This window comes from Homalodisca vitripennis, chromosome 3, assembly GCF_021130785.1.
Source record: "Homalodisca vitripennis isolate AUS2020 chromosome 3, UT_GWSS_2.1, whole genome shotgun sequence".
NCBI classification, from domain to species: Eukaryota; Metazoa; Arthropoda; class Insecta; order Hemiptera; family Cicadellidae; genus Homalodisca; species Homalodisca vitripennis.
Window position 1 is genome coordinate 158377434 of NC_060209.1, and position 13568 is coordinate 158391001.

Genomic DNA, 13568 nt, shown 5'->3' on the forward strand with positions numbered 1-13568 from the left:
TAAAATAACTTTTAATCTTAACATAAAAATGTTTTAACTCTCTTAGATATTTACGTAGTTTGATTAAAATATTGTAATTTTATCTTAAATTAGATTACAATAAGATCTAATTGTGTTTTAAGTTTGTTGGTTGGTTGGTTTTTGTTTTCATTATGTTTCTTTTTAGGTTTTCGAACTATTTTATGCTATATTTTGCTATGCTCTTTCTTCTAATGAACATTTTTCTCCAGTGTATACAGATTCATATTTACATAAAAAAATTTAGTTAAACAATATTTTGTGGACTTAAATTAGTTTTTTTTATTTATAATTTTTATATATTGTATATTTCACCACTTATTTTTGAAGTGCTAAAAAGTGAGTTAATTTAATTCCTTTAACTAAAATAACTTTTGCTGAATTAATTGAAATTGAACTTTTACGGGCTATGGTTAATAAGCAGGTGACCACAACAGCACCTTTTGTCCTTAGGATAAACAAAATCTGTTTCCTTTGATAATTAGACTTAAGTCATTAATCTAAGTTCTAAAGTCAATGTTCATAACTTTCTGCAGTATGATAAATACAATATCCCGTCCCAATAAAAACTTAGTTTAAACCATAAGTGACGTATTCAGCTAGATTAATTAACAATTATTAGCTTAGTCCATATGATTAGAAATTGGAATTTTATGGATTTTGAAGCTTATTTGAAGTTTATATTTGATATTTACATACAATACCCATAATACAATACGCTTAATGAAATTCAAAGTTCAATAGTTTAATTTTAACCATCATATAATCTTATAGATTTTATAATTGAAATTTTCACTACGAGAAACAATGTGCAGACTTTTTTCAACAAATGAGACTAGAATAGTAAAACATTCACTCCAGCACAGTACACGGTTGCATACATAACTTCCGGGCTGCCGAGCCAACACAGGACGTCAGCTGACGTGACGGTGTGTGTCTGCTCTTCCATGAACGGACTCAACTTTTTTTACAATTTTACTATTCTCCTCTTTACTACCTCTTCTCCTACAAATAAATACACAAATACAATTATCTTTGTGCTGATATGTTAGCGATAATCGTATTGGATTAATTATTTCCAAAAACTTACTCGACCATAAATTACAAGTATCTAATGAGGTAGGTAAAGTCTATATATATATATATATATATATATATATATATATATATGTATATATATATATATATATGTATATATATATATATATATATATATATATATATATATATATATAATTTGTTATAGACGTTATTGCTAACTACTCCTTTGGAGTCTGAGTTCTTAACATTTTATACTACGTATTGTTTTTAGTTAGACACTACGGATTTTTATCGATTACGAGCTAATCAGGGATCTCTACAAAACTATTTGGGGGATATAATACTGCGGTAACTTAGGACTTCCCTACCGGTTATATTTACTAACTAAGCATTTACACAGAAGAAACCTCTGCTAACAAGCTCTTGCATTTGAAAACCATTTCACAAAATTGGTAGGTTATTTCAGCCTAATTAAATTAAATGAATTCTCGAGAAATCACACTGAATTATTGGCTTTGCAAATCCTCAGCCAAATATCATGGAGGAACATGCACCATTATCTAAATCCATATTATATATAACCAAATAAACTGTCATAACTGTAAATACCGATCAAATTTATTCAATGTTTTACTGACCTATTTACCAAAATTTAAAATTGTACGTTATTAAGCACAATCTGTTGAAATAAATTTATTTTAACCCCTAATAAAACTGAGATTAGTAAATCTAACAAAACCTTTCCATATATTTCTATTAGTGTAAATGGTTAAACAAGAAGAAAAACATTTTCAGTTATATACTACCTTGAATTTGTATTTCAAAATATCACGCACCTGGGTCTAACGCAAATAAATGTATCTCGTAAAAACTCTCTGTTCTGTCACAACACATGTGATTTCTTTGAAATCCAATATACTTTGAAAAGAAATTGTTGTTCTTATTTTAATTAAGTATCCACCAGTAAAAGAATAGAAAAGTCAAATTAAGTTTACTAGTCGTAAAACTTGTATTGATTTTTCTTTGTAAAGTGTAACCCACGAGGCTATATACAATATAACAACTTTTTAAACGAGCTTAATATCATTTCTTGTAATAAAAAAACCATTCTTCAAAATAGCATAGTAGACACCCACTTAGTTTGTGTGCTTGTAGGTAGCAGTTACTACTTGCATAATGATGAGTCTTTAACAAAAGGCTTAATGTGTTTTTTGGCTTAGATGCAACTGGTTCAGTTTTTTCAGTGCAGAGTACGTAAGAACAGTTGAAATAAGTGTTCGTGTGTTCAATAAATGTAGCTTGTTAAGCCATGTGTGTCAATCAGAAATAATGTGTATAAAATAAAACTTATTTCCTCCGAAGTTCTAAAACATCCCCGACAGAACACAATCTCAATTTCAATATATACCGAGATCAACCGATCATAACTGAGTTCACAAAAAATGTCCTCGTTATAAATTATCAAAGTATCAAGTTCGTTCTATCTTGAGAAATGTCAAATTAGTATGTTTTTCTACAGTTGGAAGACATTCAGGTGGTAAAGCATTTAGTCAACTTTCAGCGAGTTTGAGGAGCCACGATTTTTCAACAGATGAATTGGAAAGGAAAGGCTTATTCCTTGGCCCACGATGAATATCAGTTTAGACTCCTTTTGGTCTTTTTGTCTGAAAACGTGCAGAACGTGTAAGATTAAAAATGTAAACCCTCTCAGACACTGGACACTCGTATGCGGGGCAAATGTCACCTCAGACATGATGGCAAGGATATGAAAAATGTAGAATATTGTTTGGATGTTGCCGTGCGACTAATTTAAAATTCGCCAAATTAAAAAAATAATTACTGTAGTTTTACCTGTCAAAATGATTAAACATTATATAATATTTTTTAATTTACTTTCAATATTTCACCCTAAAAAACCAGAGTTTTTGTGAAAGACTTATTTCAGTTATAGAGTTTATAACGTGTAAATAAAATATATCCAGGAATTTAATTTGAATAGACTAAGTGTTATTAAGAAGATTTATTAAAACAAGCTGAGGAGGATTCAATTAAAAATATGAATACATCATTTCACCTACTTTCTTTGAGTTTAAGCATGAAAGATCTAACAATAAAGATCGAGCAAGTTAACAATATCATCAAGTTGGTTGTTAATTTGACGTCCACGTGTACCAACTTACTAAAAGTAAAACTGGAGCGTAATGAAAATGACGTGTCTGAAAAATTACTCATGTTTCCTTTCTGAATTGAAATAACTGACAGGAATTTTCAGTGAATAGATGTTTGTGTTTCTGAAAACCAATGTTTTAACCTCTGTAATATTTATAAAATCGTTTTGCTCTCCAATAAGATTAATTGTATATTTTTATACAGTAGACAATTTTTCAGTCATATATTCCTCGATTAAACATTACTATATCTTTCTGTTACTGGTATCTGGCTTATCACAGTAGTTTATCTTTCATCCACTTACACATTTAAGATGGTAAAAACTTGTTTACCTGTACAAATAATTAAACATATTTACTCTTTAATATTAATTATAATTTCAATAACCAGTTCCATTTAATAAAAAGATCAGTATACGTAACAGGTATACAGGAGTGTCTAGGCGAGTGGGAGAACACCCTATGCATTAAGAACAAGACCTGGAAATATAAATTAGTGATTGGTTGAGAATGCTAGTGTTATAGTCTTTTAGTGACAACAGGATCATTATACAGATCACCTGGCATTAATATAGTATATTTATATCAGTAGTATGTTTATCTAAAGTTAATTAGCATTTAGTGGATTTGTATATTATTGTGTAATAACGCTTTAGTATGAGCGCGTTTAATAAATACTGAGCATGTACTGCACTCTTTTATTCTGCAAGAATCCTGAATTAACACACTGCACTTACGAGCTTCTTATCAGATGATATTTTACTTTATAATTTATTCTCTTTAATTTTTCATTTATTGTTCATTCTTATAAAGATTATTGCGAAAAGCGCAGTCTCAAACGTTTTGGTGTCTTTTCTTATCGCATAGGTAGGAGTACGCAAGCTTCACTAATGGTACATGCAACATTTTAAGTCTGCAGCTAATGAAAATTTACTTTATGAGTCCGTTATAGGCTTCGGCAACGTTCAACCAATAGTTGCTGCTTTGTACTAGTAAAAATATTTGGATGTAATCACAAAGCCAAAGTAAAATCAGTACAATTGTAAATATGTCCAGCGTTAAACGGCAGTATGGTAATGGTACTCGTTGAGTAAATCTACAAACAACTGTCAAAATATACAGTTGTGGTACTTAGATTGAAACTATATATAAAGACATAAACAATTTCACAATTACATTTATTTACTAAAAATTAATGGATGTGATCCTTCATGCCTTACTCTATTATAAAAGGTTAACTGATTGTTAATGAACAATCTGAACTTTTTGGTCATGCGTTAGCGAACCCAATTACTCGACGGTTGAATTAATATAATAGTTAATATAATATATAATTAATATCTCCGTCTATCTGCCTCATTTCTGTATAAACGACTTCTACTGTAATGTTACTACATGTGAACTCGCTGTACATTACAACCATTCAGGATTGTAGGTATAGTACACCTTACTTCCCAAAAACATAAATAGTAGCCCTAATATCTCTTTCTGGCTATTCGTATCTCTAAAATGTAGTAAAACAGTATGTTTTCGTTGATACCGTCAGATTTAATCTATAGTTTACGTATAGGTTATATAAGAATAATTTTAATCGTTATTAACAAAACTAAAAAGTGTATGTAGTTGTTTAGTATATAATATTAGTACCCGACTAGACACAAATGTCCCAGTTTATTTAAGAAGTAATTAGGATTCCTTAGTGGGAAATATTTCAATAAGGTGCTCGTATCATTATTAATGCTTTAAACATCAATTAAAATCAAATGACTAATAAAATTAATAACGTACCTTCATCAAAGGTTAAAACTGTAATCATAACACTACTATACTTTCGAATTCTAATAATAAATCTGGCATCGGTGTAAATTAATATTAAGCGAGGATTATTTATCCGTTTATTTAGTCGATTACTACCAATTTTTCATAAGAAAATACACATTTATGATGTGCTGCATTAAGTGAAATAAAAGAAACGAGAAGCAGCAGATAACAATTGCTCTATTGAAACTTATTGCAATGTTGAAACATGGTAGTCTTGCCATGATATGGATTTCATCACATAATAATAGAAATTTAAAACGAATTTTTCATTTTAATTTAGAACATTATTTGGAAGTTACAGTAACTTTGCTCGATTATTTTTTTAAATTTCTTTTAGACCACAGAAACATTGTAAAGGAAGCAGGACTCTCCGGACATTTGCCATCGTTCAGTGATACAAGAAATAAAAAACACTACGTTCCAATATCTGCAATCTCACCTCTTCCTCAGCTGGATAGCTAACTTAACACACAACTACAATCTACGTTACAATAAATATCATACCAGTGCTATATGCCAGGTATAAATCTGGAATTAAAGCAATCATTTTGTGTCAACATTATGCACACAATCTCTAAAGCATGCACTTAAAAGATAAAACTATTTAAACCAAACTAAAAAATGCAGATCATACGGTCAAATATAACATTTCCACTATCCATTTGAGATCATTGTGGGATAACATTTTAAACCATTTGAGTTATTTTATAAAACCGCCCTTGGAAAATACCAAACAAGTTTATTTTTTGCAAAATCCTATACAGCACATTTCAAGAATGATACTTATAAAATATTTATAAAACATACTCTCCTTTATACAGGCAAAATTATAGCTTGCAATTAACACAGCAATAACGCGTATTCTTGAAAGTGGAAAAGTAATGGATGCAAAACGTTACGTTCCAAATAAATGAACGATAAGTGGGCTTTTGTTCTCGATGGAGCACTTTAACTGAACTTTTAAAATCTCCTAGTCAGCTTTATTTCTTCATAGATTTATAAATAAAACTGTTTCTGTATGTAGTTTCTAACAACGGCCAGAGCGGTACGATGAAATGCCACACATTTGTTGCCATGAAATAGTGTATACCTTTGTTAGGTCATGTTTTCAGTGGGATAATTTTATCGTAGATCGCATTTACTTAAAAATCAGTATTTATATTTTCGTAGGTCCTAGGAAAATCCAAATGCACAATTATAAAACTCTTATGTTTAATTGTGTGTTCATGTCGATGTGCATGCAAGATAAGAAGATAAGTAATGCAATAATATATCCTATTACACTGAGTGTTTTTATGAGTTGGTTTCTCAATTTTCCACAAACTTAAAACATGAAGTATTTATGATAAAACTAAATAATAATTAGATTTAAATAGTAATAACATTTTATTTTCCTCAACATACTGTTTTAGTGGCAAATGACTAGTGGGTCAATTCAGAAGACATTTAATTTATGGAAGAAGAGGTTGATGGAAATAACATTGTGGCTCTAAAATTGTTACAGACGATACACATCATAAGTTGGTATTACACCATAGCAACCTCGCGAACAAATAGCATCATACACTATCTTCCACTCTGTACCGGCATCCTGGCCGGGTGGGGACGACTATGTCCGGTATAATATATACAGTAAAATCAACTCTTTATTATACCGTAAACGCAAAATTTCAACGTATCAGTTACCGACACGTATTATAAAAAGTAGGAGATTTCTAACACCCTAGCACCCAAATTCTGGTATGGAATAATAGGAAAAACATCTTTTCATCTTACCATAACCATATTAAGAAAGACAAAGAAGTAAGTCAGTTTTAAAAAAGGTGATACATGCAATCTAACCGTACATTTAAACTTCCGTTATTGTAATTATAAACAATGCTGTATGATATTATTTATCCTGATACTCAAACCGGAAAAAGCATTTCACTAAATGCATTCACTAAAACGGCTCGGTATTTCATCCAACAAAAGAGAGAACACGACTATAGTGGCAGCGCGAATCTCGTCGGAATGGCGGGAATTTACACAGAACATTTGACTCTTTTGTTTTTGAACTTTAAAAAACTGAATATTTTTTATAAAATTTTTTTCGAAAGCTGATATGTAATTTCTATAAATTTACGATTATCACTATTTTATAATTATTTTATGAATTACTCCATAAATATTTAATAATAATAATTAAAGTTTTAAATAATACAATAAAATAAAATACTCAAATATATTTTTGAAATAGGAATTGACCATATATTATATCAGACTGTACAATTCCATTAAAAAGAACCTAATCTATATACAACTTTATATCAATTAGATGAAATTTTCATTTTAAAATTACATTAAGTGGCACTTTTGAACTAATGGTAAACAGTTCAATTATACATTAACTGATGTAATCACAGTTATTTGTGATGCTAAAGATTAAAAATAAATTAAATTTCGAGTTTAGTTTAGATAAAACGTTAATACTGTAATAATGTGTACATATCTAGGTAAAAGTTTTATGTGAAATGAAAATAATTGCATTAATTTACCTTAACACAGTGTAACTCATCTGAAGACATTTTGACATGTATAAAAAGACTGTTTGAGGTATGGGTTGGGTTTTACCATTGAAAAATTGCGAAGAATCTTCCGTTCTTTTTTTTCAGAATGCAAGTAACTGATGGTTTTGCTAGCACACTTCTTCTTCCACATCTAATTCCTGTTCTCGTCTTTATCTATTTCACCTTTGTGCAATCTGGGCGTTGGCTTTCTTTGTGCAAGCTTTATCGTCTCCGAAGTTGTTAAAGTTTGGGAGTAATTGTGAATTCCCGTGCATTGTAGTACCAAGATAATTACTTACCTAATGTTTGTATCCACTGACGAAAATTATTAAACAACTAATCTCTAAACATGTTGATAATCCTAGGATTGATCATCTTATTGGTATTTTCATAAGTAAATATGATATATAAATGCCGACAGTAACACCAATCAATTGATTAATTCAATCTGAAGACTTTCTTATAATATAAGTATGTATGCACTCTACAGTATATGTCAGTAAGAGAAACTTTTTCAAATGGTGAGTGATATTTTCGTCGACGTAACTCTAAAAGGAACAGAAAGAAGTACTTGGCGATCAGTTGTATAAAGGCCATAAGATAATTGTTGCCACTCATAGATCTGATTAGAAGTTTCGTTACCTTAGATAAAGACTCCCTAAACTCTTTGATAAAACATTCTACCCTTACATTCAATCAGAACTTTCACAAACGTACATTTTGATAAATCACAAAATTGTGTTTTTACTTCTTCTTTTGCATGAACTTCTCATTCAAAATAAACATTAATGTCTTGAACCCAGTTGAAAGACACTGCTCTTATCATTTATTTTGTGAAGCGATTCATTGTGCCTTGGAAACAACAGTTTTCCAATCATCCTGAATTTTTCTGTACGAAAAAGGAAAACATATCTTCATATTACCACATACATGCATTTCCTATTCTCCATGATGAGCGCAAATGATGAGTGCCTTCTGAACATAGCAAATCGTTTGCCATTACAAGTCACTTTATTCCATTAGAAAAGTTTTGAAAATGAATTTTATAATTGTTTACTTTAAGTTTTACATGATTTATGGACATGAAATCCGATATAAAGTGTTCCTAATTTATAAATGCTATAAACCTTAATGTATTATATCCTGTAATATCACTCTCTCTATTTTATCGTTTTAAAATCTTTGCGCGTAACAGTTACACTTGTTTTTTGGTAGGTCTCACTTCGTTTTAATGGAACGTAACGTAAAATATGTGTTCTTATCAGGGCATATTTGTGACATACGGCTCCAGCCAAATAAGCATATATCACACAACGCAGATATGGATATAAACAGAGGCAGCGAACACGAACAATATATACACACTCAGCTGGCAAACAGTAGCACATTTCAAGTGGAGTGGATTCATTTTACCTATATCAGACATCTTTATAGCCTTATTATTCTAATATAAAAACAAATGTAAGTTAATAAATAATATAACCATCAATGCATTTTCAGATGTTTATTTAAGTGAGTGTGTAATGGGTTTTAAGTTATTTCATGATGCATTAGCTACTTATATCTGTTAATATAATTTCACAAGGAAAGATACTAAAATAACTATAAAGAGAAACGCTTATTTTAAGGGATTTTTAAAACACATTTACATGTGTCAAATACCTGTTTATTTAGGAAATTATACGATACACATTGTAAGTAGAGTACATTAGTATATTTCACAAATTGTAATTGCTATACAGGTATGAATAATTGTGCATCAATGGGCGGTGTCTTTTTTACATCCCATAACTAATCGTTTACGTAAAAAACTATCGGGACAAGTTTTAAATAACTCAGAATCTGTCTGAGTATTCTGTATAATGAATATTATTTCGGTAAGGCTGCAGCACTGCTATTCTGTGTGTATGGGGTGGAGCAATATTTCAGTCATGAGACAAAGGCAAAAAGTAAGGATTTTTGTTCCAAGCTGTTCTAGTCATAGCGGAATATAAGGGTTCTTCCTTATCCTTTAAATCTAAGGGAGACCCACTCCGACAATTATTCTCCAGAGTAAAATAAACTTACTTATTATAACCCTAATATGTCAAAATGAGCAACTATTGATGTGCTACTACTGGATACCCACTGGAATCCCCAATTTTAAGTTGGATCGTCGGTTTTTTTCTGTACTAAGTTTAGGTTGTACTTGTAAATAGAATCAGCCAACGTGAAGTGAAACCTCCTGTATTGGGTAATATTCTGGTTACAACGTATTTGTTAAGGTTAGGTTGGATTAGATTAACTAAATTTTGTATCTTAAATTATTAACATTGAGTGCATTATTAACAAGTATAAACCTTTATACTTTTCTCGAGGATGGTTTGAGATGTTATTAAATACCTAGATAATACGCCAAGTTTGATTGTTCTGTATATTTGTAAAAATTTTATTGAATACGCCATGTTTCTTTGTAGTTTCAATGGAAAAATGGCTGATTTTTAGAAATCTGTGGTACTTATCAATTAGTATAGACTGATTTTGGTGGTTTTAAATTTACCATACACGTGAAAATTATTTTGTAGCAAAAATTTCTGTTATGATGCATCAACAATGTAAAAAAACATTATTCGTGCTATTTATATAAGAAAACAGTTGTAGAGGTAATTTAATAAATATTCTTTTGTCAGCTTTAATTATAACCAAAGGGAGAGAATTGGAAGGTAAGTAAGAACTAATTAAAGCTGACGCTCGGAGCATTGTAGCTTGGGCTACTACGCAGGGTTTTGACGTCGTACTTCGTACTACTACCGATCGTTAAAATAATAACCAAACTTTTCATAATGCTATCGTTATACGATAAAAGGTACGTTAAATTATGAACACGATATGAAAAATAATGCTAAGATGGCCTAAATATCTATTATAAGATGGGTTAAAGCTCTATTAAAGAAACACAGTTCAATACCCTCCTAAATCATATACAGGAAAGACATTAAAATATTGTCATGAAATTTAAGGAACACGCTTTATAAAAACTTGAGTTTCCACCATTATAACTGGTAACTATATAATATATATTAAAATACATTTACCCAACTAGTTGTATAATTGAAATGTATGTATGAAATATTTTTTTCCTTTATTAAAGGTTATATAATCTACTTTAAATTTACTATAGCCCGTTAAAACCTCACGGAAAGTAACGAACATCGTGAAGTTGGCCTTCGATGCTTTTACTAAATTTCTCCCCTGCTTTGCACATTTTAGTAACACGAAATATTTTATAACCTCACAACCTACGTGAACTATAAATTAACGTAAAAGGAATGTAACAGAACAAGTACAGTTAAGGTATCGGATAATGTTTTTCATTCATCAGATGACTTAGATTTGAAGCTAATTTGAGTAATTTTGGTACATCCTGTAATAAATTATCAAAATTAGTTATTAATATTATTAAATACAGGTTTTCAAAATAAATTATATGTAAACAAAACAGAGTTAGAGTTTTTTGAGACTAAAAGATGAAAACAGTTTTGGAAGGCTAATAGGATTTTAGTCATTTGCATTCCTTCTATATTAAAAAAAAATTCTAGGTTTCCAACAATAAAATCTATCCTCTTGCTTGGCTATTAAATACCATTATCACAAGGTTAAAAATGAATGAAAAACCTTAAACATTCTGCAACATACCTGTCACATTAAGGTAAATTTAACAACGTACAATATTTTACGTATAAGTTTAAGCAATGGCAGTGTGCTGGCTGGTAAACCAACACCATGAAATCCATACTGATGACAATAAATACAAGGAAGATCACTACAAAGAACTAATTACACTACACAACACGTCGCACGCACCACGGAAGGTGGAACACAGGGTAGAAAATCAATGTTAACATTTCCTAGTAACTTGCATAGATATACATTACTATAAATTTGTTAACTTTCAGTACATACTAAGTTATACCTTAAAAAATGTGATGACCAGCAATATTAACTGTACTTTTAATATAACTTTATTGTTAAATTATTCATTTACCGAAAAATAACCGTTTTAAAAAGTGAGGGATGGTATTTTGCGACTCAAAGCAAGTTTGATACATAAAACCATAGACATACTTCAGTAAACAAATGTTTTAACATATGAAGTTTCATAAAAATCTGCTTTGCCAAGTTTAGGTCAGTGTAGTTCAGGAAATAAAAAAAACTTTATTCGTGATAATTATTAAGCTAAAATAAGGGTAACAGCAGTTCATGTTCGTAACTAAAATATTTGCTCTATACAGAGAAATACATTTGCTTATTTATTAACATGCTTTTAAATCCAAGTAACGTTTATATGTATATAAGTGAAATTGAGAGTATGAAAAATAGTTATTTTGCATTTAAAGTTAATTAAACAATTTTTCTTTTAGACACACTACGTGTATCATAAAAATATAGACCCAACAAATACATGAGTAAAACGTTCTGTCTTTATTCAAAAGCATATAAATAACTTTGAAGGGTAGATAATTTTAGGCGTTTGAGATACTGTATAATGTATAAACGCCCTTATAAACAATATTGGCTATGGCAAAAATGTATGTTACCAATCGAGATTATATAGGTCTAAATAATTAATACGTACTGTTATAGTCAATTATTTTTTACTAGCACTTTTCTTATCGACCATATTGTCATACGTTTTTTAAACGGACAGTAAATAATGAAAATATTCTCTTTTCTGAAAACTTTCATGTTTCGGTCATCAGTAGGTTTAGATTAATAGACTATACAACACTTGAATTCATCTCAAAGAGTTTTGGATGACACTTCAATAGGTAAATTAAATAATTAAATAAATTTGAATGTTAGTAATTAATTATATTAAATTGATTTGGTTTCAGGTACAATCATACAATTGGCTTTATAGGTTTCAATTAAAATAATTATGTCGTCCTTTGATAACTTTAAACAAGTGCATAGTGATTGATAATGATAATAACCTAAATACATTGAACCTTCTCTAGTTGTTTTAATATAGCCATCAATGCCTTATTATTTTCTGCGGTAGTGATGAAGGAATTAAATTTGAATAATAATTAACTTAAAAGCTAATTTTGGAAATAAAGCAATACCTTTCACATAATAATGTGTATAGTGCCAGTTTGATAGAGCATATAAAATAATTATTTGCACCTTTTAAATATAACAACATACTCTATAAAGTTCCAAAACTACTGTAGAGTTTAATTTAATCTAAAATTATCTAAACAAAGTGAGTAAGTAATCTCTGTAAAATAAAAAAATTGTTCAAATTACAACAAATGAAATCATGTTATTTAAAGACTGCGTATCTAATCACATAAGTCAGGATCAAAGAAAACAGTACTTTATTGAAAATAGTTTTTACAACGTAAAGTAGTCATTGAATTTTGACTTTTTAAATATTTTTATAGCAAGCATTGTATGGTTCTGAAAGATTTTCTGCGTTGCAGCGGGTATAGTATTCCAAATTTACAAACCTTTACAGATTCGAGTTTATTCTACAAAACATGAAGTAAATATTAAAAAAAAAGAAATATACAGACAAAGTACTAACATAAGATAATATTTTTAAACATATTTTAATTCAACATGATTCCTACAAAATTTTCAGGACCCATATATTATAATTTCCTTTACTGATAATATGTGTTGAAATAAAATCGTTGTAAATTATAGGATTGTGATAAAAAATGTTTGTGAGGGAAGCAGGATTTTTCCAGAAATTTGCCATCGTTCACTGAAACAAAATATCAGTAATACTACGTTTTTAGATCTGCAATCTGACCTCTGCTTCAGGTAAATAACTAACTTAACATATGATTACAAACTAAGCTGAAATATACAAATCATACCAGAGCGTTGTGACACGCCTAAGTCAGGAATCACAACCACCATGTTGAGTGTCAACTTCACTAACTCTAAAATATGAACTTAATACAAAACTAAACACAACACT